Raw genomic sequence first — 16,794 nt, 5'->3', positions numbered from 1 at the left:
GAACTATTTCCTCTCAGTCACTTAAAACTTCACCGTGCTTGTCATTTTATTGGTTTTATGACATGTCAGACACTGCTCTCTCTTTTTGATATTTTACAATATTATTACCTAACCATATGTTCTTGCAGCTGTACTTTTATTCTCCTCCCCCTCTCCAATAAACATTTGAAGAAAGTGGTTCCTTTGGGCTTATCACAATAATTATAAATGTGTAATTAACAAAATGTCTTAATGGAAGTCACCATCACTCCCTCCTTTTAACTGTGTTTTTCTCACATGATACCAAAGTGGCATTTAAAAAATATATAATGATTAGAGCTGTGCAGTGAATGGTAATTCTCTTTCACAGAAGGGAAGTAGGATTTTGAAATTTGACTTTCTTCTAATTTGGAAATGATCCTTACCAGAATCCTTTTGAACCTTTTTGAAATTGAATTCTTCCCATGAAAAACATTGATTTTGACGAATCTGCATTCTCTGACAAAACTGTTCCATCTGAGAATTTCCAACCCACTTTAATTGTGCTACAGACATTATTTCAGACAATATCTCACTACGCTAATTGAGCTAATTTTTTACATTTAAGTAGTGTGGACTACTTTATCTATTATTATTCATTACCTACTGAGCTCCATGTTTACACAATTTTAATACAGATAATCACATTAAAACTTCTTTCAAAAGGCCAAAAAGACCGGCTGAACCCTAGCAAGAGCATGTCCCTTCAAAATCACTTCATATTCCCAACTTGCACAAATGTTCTGATTACTACAAAGTTACAAAGACCTATTCACTCTCAAAATGCTTGTTTATTTCCTGTGCGTCAAGTATTGTAAAGTGCATGTATCATTCATGGATATTCGTAGTCAAATTGTACTGATTTTGGGAACAGAGTTGTAGGGATAACATATTAATGTATTCAAAATGATTCCCCCAAGTGGAAGTGACTCCCCATAATTTGTTCCTCACAACTTAAAGTGTTTAGATTTATTATTATTATTTAGATTTATTATTATTATTATTATTATTATTATTAGTTAAGATTGTTAAATGTTTAGATTTATAATTATTGCCCCTCTAGAATATAACTTGTTAGGAATATAACATTAGGACTATGTAGCCAGAAATAGCTTTCCCCCCCTCTGTGTCCCAGGGCAAGCTCAGGCTTGTGCAAGGGGCTACTTGAAATTGACATTGAAGAGATGCATTGTCAAGCCACTAAATCAAGCCCTGTAATTGACTAAGGGCATTGTTACATAATTGACGCCTGTTCTCTTCAAAGCAACTGTAACTCAGAATTAGGGAATGTATGTAAGAGAGAGAGTGCTTGGATGATGGATGAATGGTTCTGAGAGGTCCCAGACTGAGAATACAGCAACAAAGGGCTGAAGAAGGTGTCAGGTGTCAGTGCAACCAAAAGGTGTGAAGTGGAGAAAACCAAGTACTGGAGGTCCACCCGATGAGATCACTGACGAGCACCTGGCAGCCACCCTGAAGACATCAGCATGATGCAGCAATTCCCATAGACTGGCATAGGAAGAAATTCCTGTAAGAACTGGACTAAAAGACTATGGCGTTGGAGTCCAAGGTTCTGCTGCCAGCCTATCAGGAGCTTCAGATGCGCCTCTGATCAGGACTTCGCTCTCCACTACCATCACTTGTGTACAGAATACCTGGCCAGTATTCTGTCACAAGCAACTTCCAGGCTGGTAACTATAACAAATACACAGTACCTGAATGAATGGATGAATGAATGTTTATATGTATAAGGGTTAAGTAGTTAAACAACGTTGTTTGCTTCTATCTTTTATTTTTTTATTATTATCTTTACAATAAATGTGGCTTTTTGCCTTATCCCCCTCATAAGATCCTGCTTGCTTTTATTGGTACAACAGAGTAACCACAACATAATCCTATGATCCCACACAAACACATCCCTCCCCAACCAGAAAAAGTTTGGGCATACAGACACTTCTCACAAGTTCTAAAAATAAAGGAAGTCAATTGCTAAGCCAAGAACACTTCCACTATTCCCGTCCATTTTAAATCAAAGAGCTCCTAGTTTGATTACTTTGATGTATCACAATTTTTATGGAGTCTCACGGCATGAAAGGTGCTCATTCAAATAGCTAGTGTGTTATTAAAGTAAATAAATGTCACAAGGAATAACTCAATTCTGTGTCCCTCTCCCCCATATTCTTGTTATGTGATGTTGAGCACCATGTTAATGGAGTTCGATAATTACCTCTCCTCCTGAGAATGCTAATAGCAGGTCTCTCTAGACTGGCTTCATCAGTGTGTGTGAATGGAGTTCCTGAAAGGAATTATTAGTTATTTGTAGGGTCCATCAAAACATTGTCTCAATAAAATCTGACCTCTCTGTTCTAATTTCAAGTTTAAAATACTATGACACTTCTGGTCCGCCATTCAAAAAAAATCAAAATTTTTATAAAATCAGTGTTCTTCTAAAATATTGCATGAATTGACATTTTCCAATTAAAAATGTTGTGCTGGAAAATTTCTGACTAGCTCTAGTAATGACACTATCATCAAGTAACACGTTCCTTTGGGATGGTAAAATCTATTGTCTAAAAGGACCACACTGACTATTCTGGATGCAGTGATTCACCCCACCTAAGCTTCCCTACTTTTATGACCAGAATGCACGGTTCTTAAAACAAATAGAAGTTATTTCTTTCATCAAGATAATAGATTATTTTCTTCCTGCACATGACTAGACGGAGTCTACATATCATGTAGTTAGCTAATCGGACATTTAATCAACTAATATTCATGAAACAATGTCTTCTTTGCGGTAGGCCTGATTGTGTACTACCCTCGCTAATGTTATTTAGGTATGATCATTTACCACAAGCCCACTGCAGTTTGGCAAATCTATTTTACTCTGTGTTCTGCATTTATAAAACTGCTGGGAGAATGTGCCAACTTGCCCTCCCCACCACATCTCAAGCATACTGCCAGGCTTACCCTAATATTGGGAATATGACCAACCACCCTTCTCTGCAGACATGGCTCTCTCTTCTCCATCCTCCTCAGGTTCTGACATCCCTTTTTCCTCTTGCCCACTGAAATTCTCTCTCTGGGAACCTCTTTTTACTTCATTTCTTGTACAGTTTCCCTACTCCACCTTACTCTCCCTCTTCCCCTCCCCCTTTAAAATACCTATCTTTTGTCTTCCCTAAAATGGGCCTCTTTCACTGTTTTTGTCCTTTCCAATCACCTCATGTTCTTCCTCTCAGCTTTCTCCGTTTCTTTGCCTGTGAATCCCTCCTTTCCTTTTTCCTTTTAGTTTTTTGGCTTTCCCCTTTATGCCCAGTCTCTCTGTTTCTAACTAGAAATCCTTTAGTTTTCTCCACCTTGGGAAAGGCTGCTGCCATTTCTGGGGGCACAAAAGAGCAGGCTTTAGCAAGCACAAAGTTGGCAAGGGGGGATAGCAGGTCTAATCTCTTTTCAACTCATGGTTGATGAGAGAAGCCAAAAGAATTGCTCTCTTCCCTCTGTCTTGCAACCACATGAAAGAACTGGTAGCACATTTACTTTGTTGTTCCTTTGACTCATTACTTCTGAGATTTCCTGGACCTAGACCTACCTCTAGAATGCTTCTGAGATAAAGTAGTTCTCCATTCAGCAGTGGATGCATGTGTGAGCAAGAACAAGATATATTCTATTATAATTAAACACATGCTAATATTAAGCAATCATTATATTTTAATATGAATTCACGGGTATGTTGATACCTCTTCATATAGTATGAGTTTCACAAGTATTAAGAAACATTAGAAAAAGTTCATATCTAGAAGCAAGGAGAAAATTAATACATTTTGTATGTATGTAGTTTCTAATTTTCAATCTTAGTTCAAGAGTAGCTGTAGCTAAAAGGAGTTACTGTATGTAGAGTAGGGAAAGAAAAACAAACAAAAAATCCTATCAGTATCTAAAGAGGATAGTCCCATTCTATATACAGTGGGAATTGTGCTAGCAGTATTGTACACCAGGAGGTTGATGGTTCCTCACAGCAGTCATACCATTTTGTTGTGTTATATGTTAGCACTATAACCAGTCATGCAGACAAGAAGATTCATAGGACTAATGAGATATTTTATCTCAGATCCTAAAGACAACAGCAATGGAATTTTCTGCTTGTATGAAAAATTTAAGAGACTGGATCCATGGGAGATTTCCATGTCTGGAAACTAACCTGGAAAACAACAGATTTACCTGTAGTGAACAGAGTATGGAAGGATGTGTAAGACTAACACCATTTCAGGGACATGAACACCACATCAAGAGATCTCATTATCAGTGGTATAAATTCCATAATCCCCAATTTGCTGTTTACAGAACCAGCTGTTACTGGACAAATAGCGTCACAGGCAAAAAAAGTCTCAAATGGGTAAGTCTGTACATGCAAAAACAACGAGGAGTCCTGTGGCACCTTAAAGACTAACAGACTTATTAGGGCATGAGCTTTCATGGGTAAAACCCACTTCATCCAATAAATTGGAGTGGAAGTTACCAATGCAAGGGTATATATAAGGAAGAAGTTGCTTGTGTTAATGAAGCTAAGATTAGTTTTTAAGATGCCACAGGACTCCTTGTTTTTTTACAGACATAAAGATAATGGTATATAGAGATTGTATAATATGTTTGTAAATATTCATTTCCTAGATAACTTCCTGCAAAAGCAGCTATTACTGGTCATTATTGGAGACAACATTCTGAATGATGGACTACTCTCCAATGTGGTGGGGACTTTCCTGTTTGTTCTACCCTGAAATAAAATAATTAGCTTAGAAGTAGTCCATACCTTTCACTCAGGGTATACCAGGTCCAAACAAGATAGTTTCCTGCCTGAAGCACAATGCACTCAAATTATGGTGAAGGCCCTCTGTGAAATTTCCTCAATAAAAGAGGAATCTCCATAAGCTGAAGTGATGTATGATAGAGCCAGATCAGCTGACTGCCTCACACTAATGGAGGGCAGATATGCAAGGTGCTGGATAAACAGTTTTCTGTTCCCTGAATAAACTCGCAGAGGCTGCTGCCACATAATTAAGGCAGGCTGACAGCTGAGGCTAGTTAATAACTGGCCTGAAGAAACAGGCTAATCAGACATCTGCATACAATTAAGATGGGGGGAAGCGGGTTTAAAAGGTTTCCCCCAGGTAAGGAAGGGAAAAGGAAAAGAGGGATGGACTGAGAGGAGGGAGTATGTTTGAGGAGAACTGAAAAGGGAAAGATTCATTCAAGTACCAGAGAGAAGGGAAAAGGCTATTGTCTGGGGCTAGAGGAGAAAACCTGATCAGTTGCCTCTGCTTAGGTCCCTGGGACAGAAGCTGGAGTAGTGGGTGGGCCTGGGTTCCCCCAAACCTCCCTGCATCATAGAAAGACCTGATTCTGGGAAAAGGAGGTTCAGAATTACAGAGGGATCTCCTCAATCATTGACTTTTCCAAAGAAGAAATTGGCTCAGTAAGCTGTAACCCTGAGCACTAGAAACATATAAGATGCAGCGTGGAGGGTCACAGTGAGCCTATGAGACACATAACTGCCAAAGATGTTCGGGACCCACAGGGCACAGCCAGAACTTTGCCATAGTTGGTGTAGCCAGTTCTACACCAACACTTATGAGAGCCTTCAGTGAAAGGAGCATGGGAGCAGAAATTCTCATGGGATTTCTGGGCAGATGGGTGCCATTTAGGCCGGGTGCTGATGCTACTTAAACCTGCACTGGACCCTTAAGGACCTCTATCCACGCCAGTATATAGGAAATTGGTAGGTGGTATAATACCATCTTTTCTCTCCACTCTGGTTAATAAGTTCAGCACATTCTAAGGATGAATTTGGCCCCATGCCTCCAGGATCAACTGTCAGCAGATAGCTGCACCATCCCCGAAGAGATGTAGAGCCATGGATTTGATTTTAATCGTTATCAGCTCTCTTCAACCTACAGTAGTGATACTACACTTTTTTTCCTCATTTTGATTCTTCAGTGAGCCAGATGTTACAGCTGCTTTGATCTACTGTTTTTACACTAATCTGAACAGCAAAAGCTATACCTCTGATATTTATCTTCCATTTTCCACCTATTGCTAGAGCATAATTGCCTAACTCATCTAATCTGTATCTATTTAGGATTACTCAATTAATCTATATCTGTCAATCTATATGCATTTCTTTTATGCCTATCACCATGGCCTATAAGCTCATTACAGTGGCATCTTAGTTGCATGCACAGCTTGACTCAAACATCTTTTATTCTGAGCTGTGGCTTCACACAGTAGAACAGATCCAATGTAATTTAAATCTCGAAAGTTTCACATTTATCTGAAAAACTCACATAATACAACATTCAGCTGAATTCAATGACTGTAAAAGATGTGTTCTGGCTAGCTTTACTCCCCTCCCCCTCACACACACAGACAGTTATGAAAGCAACTACAGTTGTTTATCCTAGATTCATCCACATATCATTACATACAATCATAAAAGAAGAAAAAAATGACAGGCACTTTTAAAAACAAGCTTAATACCCATAAAAGGTTTTCAAAAGAGTTAGTTATTAATGTTTGGTTTTAACATAGTCATTTATAATATATAAATACTGATAAAACTTTTTGGAATCTCTGTCAATCTGTTGCTTCAGTTGGGGTGGTCTTTGAAATAATAGCGAGTGTGACTGTGGCTGCTGAAATGTAAGCATAGGAAATTGGAGCTATAAACAGAGACATTATTAATTTTTGCTTTTCACCAAATATGGATAAATGCACAGAGTATTTCTTCAACTGCCAAGATGATCTAACCACAGAGAGCTGCGTTTTCAAATAATACATTTAAGTCCTCAGTATGGTGCACATTCCCTCTCATACTGTGTCTGTTCTCATTTTCACTATGTAAATAGCTGCTAACGGCTCTTTTTTCCCTTCTACCCTTCAAATGATGGCTTTTGTAACAACAAAAAAGTTGTAAGCAAAAGCTTATATTTCCTATAGTTGAAATAGACAGTTAACCTACTTCCAACCAGATTATTTCCCAAGCCTAACTCGCTTTCATTCATCACAGATACACCAAATTTGGAGTTCTTTGCTGTCTCAAAGAATGTACTTTTCTGTGCTTGCTTTTAATAACTGCAGACAAGACTGGTTGGCTCTGGCATCTAAACTGAGCTGGTTGAAGCAGGAAGCCTGACCCCTTCTTGCCCTCTTGGAGCACAGTTCAATTACAGCTGCACTCATTGTACTCCTTCTATTGGATGGGCACCTCAGGGCGAATGCCCCCAGGAATCTTGCTTCTTTGAAAGGGGTACTGTGGGACTGTACATTTGTCTCTCCATGAAGGGGTGCACACACAGGGTGAAACAACAGTTGTGCTGACCACAGTGCTCTGTGCAACAGTGTTGCCCTGATTTATACCAGTGTATGTCCACTTGTTTCAACAGAGATATCCCTGATTTACACCAGCAAATATAAGAATTGAATAAAAAACATACAGCCTTCTATTGTCTTATTCTATTTTTAATTTTGTTTTTGTTTTGATTCATTTATTTGTTTACTTATTATAAGGCACTTTTTATTAATTATGCTCTTGCTGGTTAAATAAGGTTTTACCACTTTAGTTAGGTACTTGTGAACAGAATCCCATATGATAACACACCTTGGATTGTGATCTCATTTACTAGACACAAATTATTTGAGGATTTCAGTAATTCTCCCAAACATTAGGGATCTATTTCAGGAGTGGGTGAGGGTCAGTGGCTTGTAATGCACAGGTGATCAGACGGGATGATCATGATGGTCCCTTCTGACTAAGATCTCTGATTTTTTTTAATTTAAACTAAAAAATATACACCCATAAACACAAAGCAAAAATGAAGGTTGAAAGATCAAGCATTCCAAAATTAGGAAATACCAAAGTTAAGGTTGTTCACATACTTTTAATTCCACCTTCTTGTGTATATGCATTAAGTACATGATCAAATAACGTCTGCCCACTAATCATGGGATCTATGGCACATTCGGTGCCTATATTCTCTCATCCTCTGTCTTCCTTTCCATGCCCTTGTCTTCCCCTCATCCATCTCTCAGTCCAGTCTCCCTCCTCAGGCTCTCCTTCAGACTTCTTTTCCAGCTAGTGTCAGTGTCTTCCCTCTCCTGACTCCTTCTCTGATCTCATTCCGCTTCCCCCTACCCCCCAGCTTTAGCACCCAATTCCTGTTCAGACCTTCCCACTGTCTCTATCTTCCTTCCTTGTCTAAATAGTCCAAGTCTCCCTACATGCTTTATCAGCTTCCAGTCCCAGTCTCCAATTGCTATGTCATGACCCAATCTACTGTACTTCCTCTGCTGGCCCCAGTTCCAGCACTTATCACCTCTGCATTTGAGTCAAGTTATTCCTTCATTCTCACCGCCTGTACACCAACAGGAAAAGCCTTGAGAGAATAGGAGAGACACACTTCCTACTATCGTTTTTAGTTTTTGGTGCCACAGTGGTCTGTAGTAACCAAGGGCAGCAATTGCAAGGAAAGCCCTTGAAGACCTGAGTAGGAGTATGCTCAGTACAGACAGACTCTCTGGAGAATCTGAGCAAGTCTCTAAAGAATATGTACAAAGTGAGATTTTTTTAAAGGCTTATTACTTAGCCAAGTTTGGGTGGCGTTTTTAATGGGAACAGCAAAAACACATGCTTGAGATTAGGGTGATCGCAAGCCCTTGTTAAAAGTACAGAAGTGCTAGAACATCTCAACAAAAAATCTCAAGACTTCTTTTTAACTCAAACAAAATTTTCACTGATCCTCTTCTCAGAAATGGCTGATTTTTTTATAGAAACTTTCTAACCAGTTTCCTCCAGAGACAGACATACAGTACAGAAAAAATATATATTTTTTCATTAACCCAAATGTAATGGAAATCAGTATCAAGTTGATCTCCAAATAGCTTAAGATTCCATAGTGTCTACATCAATTTATCTTTAATTTCTTGTATCAAATGCTTCAGAAATCTCCAGATATTTTACATGAGGCTGCAAGATATATCTCAAAATATTGGTATCAATGTGACAACTCTGCTAATGGGCATTATCCACATTTCATAAATAAAAATGAGTTAGAAGGCTTGGCCATCTCACAAAACCAGATAGCTATATGCTTTTTGAAATGTAAACCTACCGCAATAATCAGATTTACAATCAGATTTATGCTTTTTCATATTTTGTCATAAAAACAAACATTTGCTGAGACTCATAACAAAATCCAATTATATAAAACATATAGGCTGACGTTTTTAAAGAGGTAAAATTTGGGGGTATGTAAGTTCTGAAAATAATTGGAACTGATCTCTGAAAAATTAGGCTTACTGGAGTTCATTATTTTCCTCCCACCTAGTAGTGGGATTTTCCACTCTTTGGCTAGATTTCAGCAAAAATAAAGGAGCAATAACTAGAAAGGGGAGGATAAGGGACAGAATTAACTGAGTGACTAGTAAGTACATTTAGAAACAAAACAATACATTTACTCCTAAACTTAATAGGGTTTGTTTCAAACATCACTGCCCATCACTGTCTAGACAGGTGAGTTTTAATGTGTGCTTTGTATGCAATAAAACAAAGAATTTTTGAATGGAAGTACTTTTGTGTGTGCCAAGTATTTATCAGGTGGATGAGCTATGTCTGCTACTGATTTATTTATTGACACCACCTGTAAAACAGAGATTAGTTTCTAGGGATGTTAGAGGCAGCAAGGGGTGAGGGGCGAGAGCTATTCAATCACATGATATCTAACACATATCGAAAGTGGAAAGGGGCCAAAACATTGCCGAATCTTAGACCACCTTTCCTACTGATGATTTTATTAAGAAACAGAAGGTGCCCGAGCTTTAAGGAATTTGGGGTGATTTTGCACTTTTGAAATTTCCAGAGGAGGTCTGGTTATTTTTTACCTTGAGACTAATAAAAATAGTACATTTTAAAACTAAAACAACACTTTGTCATAAGACAGAAACAGTCTCTCTATTTAATGGAGTTGGTGTTTAGGTTTGCTCAGGCTAAATTTAAAGCCTGACCCAAACCCAGAGCAGATCATAAGCTGATCCCAAACTGACCTGATTCTTAGTGTCAAGTCATCTTCAGACCCAACACTTCCCCCTGAGCTTGTGTCAGAGACATTACTTCCACCTTGTTATTGGGACTTAGGCTTGAGGGTGCTTCCCATTTCCATGTCCTATGTTTACAATCTGTTTCCAGACATCTCTTATCCATGGAGATGGTGGGGTGACTTGCCCCTCCTGCAGGTGACTACTGCCTCACTGACCTGTGTGTGCTATAGAATGAAAGGCACTGAGATTCACTGGCACACTCACTCCACAGTGTAGCAAGCTGGTGGTAGCTGGCAGGAGTAGGTCTTACCACTTCAATGCCAACTGCATTAGGATGAGGAGGTGAAAAGAGATGATGCAGATGACTAAGGCCCAGAATGTCAGGATGTTTTCAGACCGTATCTGATTTGAACTGAAGACTTGGGTCAGGTTGCAAGACTCCAAGTTGGTTGTCAATCACATTTATCGAGCTGCCTCTCTCAATTTGGGTACATCCACACCGCAGCATTTTTCCAGAAAAAAAGATTTTTTTCTGGAAAAAAACAATATGTGTATCCACACTACCATTGAGTTCTTTCAACAGAAAGTCAAAAGAACAGAGGGGTTTTTCTGACGGCGGTAAACATCATTCTATGAGGAAAAAGCTTTTTTCGGAAAAAAGGTGTGTGTGGATGCAGAACAGGGAGTTCTTTCGAAAGAAGAGGCCTCCAAAAATAACACGGGCACTCTGGTGGCCAATCCATCCAGACTAATCACAACTTAAATGCAGAGATAGAGCCCACATTGATTGGACACTATCTTTCAAAAAAGCACATCACTTTTTCTTTGCTCTTTTTCTGTGTGGATGCTTTCTTTCAAAATAAGCTTTTCCGGAAGATTTCTTCCAGAAAAAGTTCTTCTGAAAGAAGCTTCCAATCTAGACGTAGCCTTTGTACAACAGATTATGTGGAAACTGCCCTTGCGGCATAATACATAGTAGATGTTACTGCAATAATGCCGGTCATCGGTGTTTCCTCATTCCAAAATGACTCAGTGGGCCTAAATATATTGGCAGTGGCCTGAAAGCTGACTTTGGTAAATACTGTTTTCCCCCTCTCCAACTAAGCACATGAGAATACTAGTAAAATAGGTGCCAACATTTTTATCAGCATGGCACTGAAGATGGATATTGTGAGATGGGTAGGATGCAGTTTAGGAAAGCCAAGAATGCATCATGGAGATCACCTTATTCTGATGTAAACAGCTGCAATTGGAAAGAAACATTAGGCAAAAAAGTACCTGCACAGATATGGCATCCAGAATTCAGCTAGAGGTACAAAACACATTATGAAATTGATAGTATTCTACAAATTTTGGGGAGGGTCTTGCGATTCTCCAGTATGCAAGAGACAGAATGGAAAAGAGAGAGAGCTGTATGTGATTTAATTGCCTCATGGCTTTTTGGCAGTAAGAAGTTTGGTAGATGGAGGGTTAACTGTTAAAATACTTGAGTGACTTTGTTAAAAAAATACATGAAATCAAACTCATTATATGAGCAGATGGACTGGAAAATGGAATGCTATAATAAGCAGTTACCCTTATTTCAAACTTGAAACGCATTTTGATAGAAACCACGTTATGAAATAAATTATTCCTTTTTAGTTACTTGAAGGAGAAGTTATACACCTTTATCTACAAATATCAAAGTCACTGAAAGATAAGAGGGATGTTGACTTATTTAATGAAGACGTTGACTTACACCTTTCATTGATAAGCCCAGAAGATTTGATCAACTGTTGATGTAATGTGAGAGTCTGAGAGTCCCCTTCATGCTTACATGCAGGATTCAGTAATGCAACAGCATCCAGCTATACATTGCCTTAGAGGAAATGCTGATTCTTACTTTGAAAGAATGTCATCATTCATGTATAAGTGTCCATGAAGTGCGCACTAAGGACAATAAAAAATATCTTGAATGAGATGGGTATTACTGGGGACCAGTAACACTTTGGCAAGGGCCCAGACACAGATGAGAATGAATCAAACAGCTGGAATTCTACATTCAGGGTTCAATTGTCTGTTGCCAGATGCTCCAAGCTTGGGACATAAGGGAAGGTACTACATCCATTATACCCATATTAAGGCTACACAGAAAAAAACCATAAAACGATTCAGAAAAGCGACGAACCTACATAAATGGTTTGGAGGGTCACCTACAGGAACTGGCTATATCAACAGATTCAATCTGAACTTGCATTGATTTGGGAGCAATGTATTTGCTTGATAATATTCTGCTTTGCTGCACATTTCTCATTGTTTGGCGGGCTCTCCAGCATTCCCTTCTGCTGAATGGTTGTAAAAGCAGTTCAGCTCATCCTTATGTCCTAACTAGATATACCAAGAAAATTGCATTTTTAACAAACAAAATTGTGATTTCAAACACTTATTCTGCATGGCAAATAAATAAAATACTCGCAATATTTTTGTGAAAAACACAGGAGACTTACCTACTCAGAATAGCCAATATCCCAGTAGGGAGACATGCTATTCACTTAGGATGTGTCATTGTTCTTCCTAATTCAGACTAAGAATGTGTAGTTAAGTCTTCCACATCCCAGATGATCTGACCACTGATCTTTTGTTTGCCCTTGTTTTGACCAGAAATTTTATCTTGCACAAAAAAAAAAAAAAAAAAAAAAAACCACCACACACCTTCCCAATGAATGTTTTGACAAAATGGATATTTGGGAGAGGGGTATCGGTTTAACAAATCAACATTTCCCACTGGAAAAATGCTGAATTCAAAAACTCCTGATCACTTCTACTCTAACACATTCATTGTCAAAGCATGCTAAGTCAAATCACAGAGCTGCTATTACTCATGTTGAATAGTACATTACACCACATATAGTTCTGCTGGTTTCAGCGAGAATGTGTGTGGAGTGAAATACTATTCAGTCTGAATAATAGTGTCAGAATCTGGCCTTAAGTTAGTCTAAGTATCCATGAGAAAGAACAGCCTGACCTCAAATCTCTTTTAGGGGCTTTCTTAAGTTGCTCATTATCATGTACATCCAGTAAAAAAAAAAGGGAATGAAATGCGGGGGGGGGGGGGGGGGGGGGAAGAGGAGGAGCAAATAATGTGAAGTCAAATAATGAAAATAGTCAGACATACGATTATAGTAGCTGATATCAACTAATGTGAATGAGCTATATTTGGTTAAAATAAATTAGCGATCAAAACTTATATGAATTTTCTACATATTACTTTATCTATATGCGGCTGAGGACAACAACAAAAACCCTCTTTATATAGTCCAAGATTTTTGGTTTCATTTATTACATAAAAGGTAAACAATACAGTCTCCAGTTTTACAGAACATATTTCCTAATGAGGTCTCTAGCCAGAAAATATTACCTTTTACCATGGTCAAAAGAAGAAAAAAAATGCTAAATTAAATGCAACCCCCTTGCTCTGTAAGTTCCACAAAAGGAGAGCTCAATGCGATTATTCACACAATAAGGTACTGTTCTACATGAATAGGAGGGAAATAATTAGGCCTAATGTCAGCGGTTGCCTGGTATAATTTAAATTTATAACATAAGGGTTTCATATCACACGGACGCCTTGGGAATTCATATAGTTAATTTCCATTGTCAATAATCAGAGTTATACAGTTAATTACTTTTCTATCACTAGATCTATTACTAGATAAATGCAGCCACAGGTTGCTTGAAGGACCAGAAGAACAAAAAGCAGGACATCAAGAGATGAAGATGCACATTTATATTTGAAATGCCCAAACACATATGAATGAGAATTTGGATGTCAAGGAACACATTATACAGAAAGGAGCCATTAATTTTTTTCTGCTGCAAAAGTCAGGGATGCTATATTTACTCTGCACCAAAGCTGCAAGGAAAGATGCAACTGAGCATATATTTGGGTTTAGTTGGAAAGTTGCATAGAAGACATCTATGCAAGAGTTTGGACAACTTTAGCTTCTAGATTATTTGTTCGCAGTCACAGCCAGGCAGCACAAAACCAGACTTAGCACTGGGGACCCACAATCTTTTGGCCCCATCTGCCAGGTGAGCCTTGTGAATCTGGCCTTCAAAAAGCTTTTTTGTTTTTTAAAAAGTAACAGTGCAATTTAATAAATATCAGATTAGCTCTTAGAGAAGTATCTTGAGGCCATTTCAAATGCTTTGTTTTCATTTAAAGGTTAAAACACAAATATGTTTATGAAAACAATTCAGTGTAGCAATCTCTTCTGGATTTATTCAAGTCAAATCTTGAAGTACTATTACCATGCTCCCTAATATCTCATCAGCTACCTCTGCAGATACCTACCCAGAAGAGGGCCTTGGCAATTAATTGATGTATATGACAATCATTTAATATAATTGATATAGTAACCTAGAAGAGAAGGACACTTTAATAACAGTAAGATGATGAAGTAAAGATAAGGGAAAGGGGCAAAATTCCTACTGAACATGTATCAGACATAGTGGTGCCAGCATAACATTTTAAAAATTCAATCCTAGTCTATGAGGAGCAAGAAAAAGATGTAGGATTTGGGAGGTGCCAGAATGACAACCACTAGGAAACTAATGGTGATGAGGAAGATGGCTACACTTCAGATTGTTTTGCAAGGGATGCTGTAAGTATATGGGTGTACACATGTACATTCTGTAGCATAGGTTGAACATCTCTAGTTCAGCAACCTTGGGACTAACCAGTGCTGAAGCAGATAATTTTCCAGATCATGGGAGGTCAATATTGTTTAGCAGCATTACCAACACTTCCACTGTTTTCTGGGTTCTTAGAAGACATTTAGTGGTAAATTAGAACTAAACAACAGCACAGAACACCGAGAGCCAGGACTGGTGGCTGTAAACAAACTTTATTGGGACGGTGGAAAATTTGGCAATATCTATAATAAGTGGACAATTGGTTAACTAAAATCATTTAGGACCACAGATGTTGCTAGGCCAGAGATTGTTAGACTAGAGAGGTTCAACCTGTAGCTCTATCTTACAGAATTGCTGTGTTCAGGACTCCCAAATGAATTAATAAACTCTTTGTAAACAGAGAAAAGTTCTTATAGTGTGAGAGTGTTGCTATGGTGAACACAGAGTTACCAACTATATAATAATTTGAATTATAGGGCCTGATCACAGGAAAAATGCTATCAATGTTCAAAGTGATAACTGGGAATTTTTACATAGTCAATATAATATCAATCAGGCTACAATTGAGATACTGTCTGAGGACATATGCCATGGGGTAACTTCTAGTCTTCTTGTTAAAAATGGCTGGGTCACTTAAAACTGATATAGTTAGAAGGAAGATTTTGTTTTACTAAGTTTAATGTAAGGAACTAGAACAATATTACCACCAGTGCTTTTCTGTAACAAATTACTTCAGAATCATTTTTTCTCTCTTGTAAAATATTTGCAAATAACTACTGTATAATCACAAACACCAAAAGTGAGTTATGTAAAACTCACACTTTATGAATTTAGCAGCACTTTGTATATTGGTTCAGTTTTACCAATACACAAGAATAATTACATCACGGCTCTAAGCCAGACTTATCTAATTGTTCAATACAAGGTCCTTCTAGTAGTCCAACTGAATGAAGCCTTAGAAGACAGCTGCCAAATAATTACCAGGCCCTCATGCAACCAGTCCATTAATAAGAGTTTTGCCATCATGCACAGTGTTTACGTATCCATGTGTCCTCTCCTGGCCTGCAAATAGTATCTATCAACCACAGCCAAAACTTGGCTATTTTAACCAAGAGAGTGGAAGCATTTTTTTCTGAGCTAAATGCAAATCTAGGCATGTTTTAGTCATCCTTTTCAAAATACAACCATTGATTACAACATGACATCCTCTTACCTTACTTGTATACCTTTTTACTATTCAAGGGTTAGATTTTGCAGAAAGGTGATCATGGGACCACATGCAAGGGTTATGGTGTTGACCCAGAGTTTACAATATTAGTGAAAGTCCTACACACTTTCCTAAGAGACAGCTACCATCTTCAAATCTACAGAAGTGACAATGTACTACAGCCTCCCAAGGCCTGTGAAAGTGAGGGATCATTGTCCAGGATGGGTTGTAGATCACTGATAATGTGTTGGAGAGGTTTTAGCTGAAGACTGTAGGTGATGGCCAGTGGTGTTCTGCTGGTTTCTTTCTTGGGCTTGTCTTGTGGTAGGAGGCTTCTGGATACATGTCTGATTCTGTTAATCTGTTTCCTCATTTCCTCATGCGGGTATCGTAGTTTCAGGAATGCTTGGTGAACATCTTGTAGGTGTTGGTCTCTGTCTGAGGGGTTGGAGCGAAGGTGGTTTACCCTAGAGTATGTCCAGACTACATGCCTCTAACGACAGAGGCATGTAGATTAGGCTACCCGGCATAGGAAAATGAAGCAGCAATTTAAATAATTGCCGCTTCATTTACATTTAAATGGCTGCTGTGCTGAGCCGATCAGCTGTTTGTCGGCTCAGCGCGGTAGTCTGGACGCTCCGTGGTCGACATCAAAAGCATTTGTCGACCTCCCCAGTAAACCTCATCCCACGAGGCATACCGGGGAGGTCAACAAATGCCTTTGATGTCGACCATGGAGCTTCCAGACTACCGTGCTGAGCTGACAAACAGCTGACCGGCTCAGCGCGGCACCCATTTAAATTTAA

General features: G+C 38.6%; 2 long non-coding RNA genes across 3 annotated transcripts in view; both read right to left on the bottom strand.

The window, feature by feature from the left end:
- LOC102456034 (uncharacterized) overlaps positions 1-16,794 on the bottom strand; it is a 232,765-nt gene that overhangs the window by 102,505 nt on the left and 113,466 nt on the right. The gene's annotated exons all lie outside the window — the stretch shown is intronic.
- The window catches only part of LOC142829429 (uncharacterized), a 60,186-nt gene that overhangs the window by 12,126 nt on the left and 31,266 nt on the right, over positions 1-16,794 (bottom strand). The window contains exon 2 of the long non-coding RNA XR_012903833.1: positions 2,246-2,314. This is a non-coding gene — a long non-coding RNA (uncharacterized LOC142829429). The remainder of the gene's footprint in view (positions 1-2,245; positions 2,315-16,794) is intronic.

Source organism: Pelodiscus sinensis, chromosome 5 (assembly GCF_049634645.1).
Source record: "Pelodiscus sinensis isolate JC-2024 chromosome 5, ASM4963464v1, whole genome shotgun sequence".
In the NCBI taxonomy this organism is placed as follows: domain Eukaryota; kingdom Metazoa; phylum Chordata; order Testudines; family Trionychidae; genus Pelodiscus; species Pelodiscus sinensis.
This window is presented reverse-complemented; position numbering and strand designations above follow the sequence as displayed.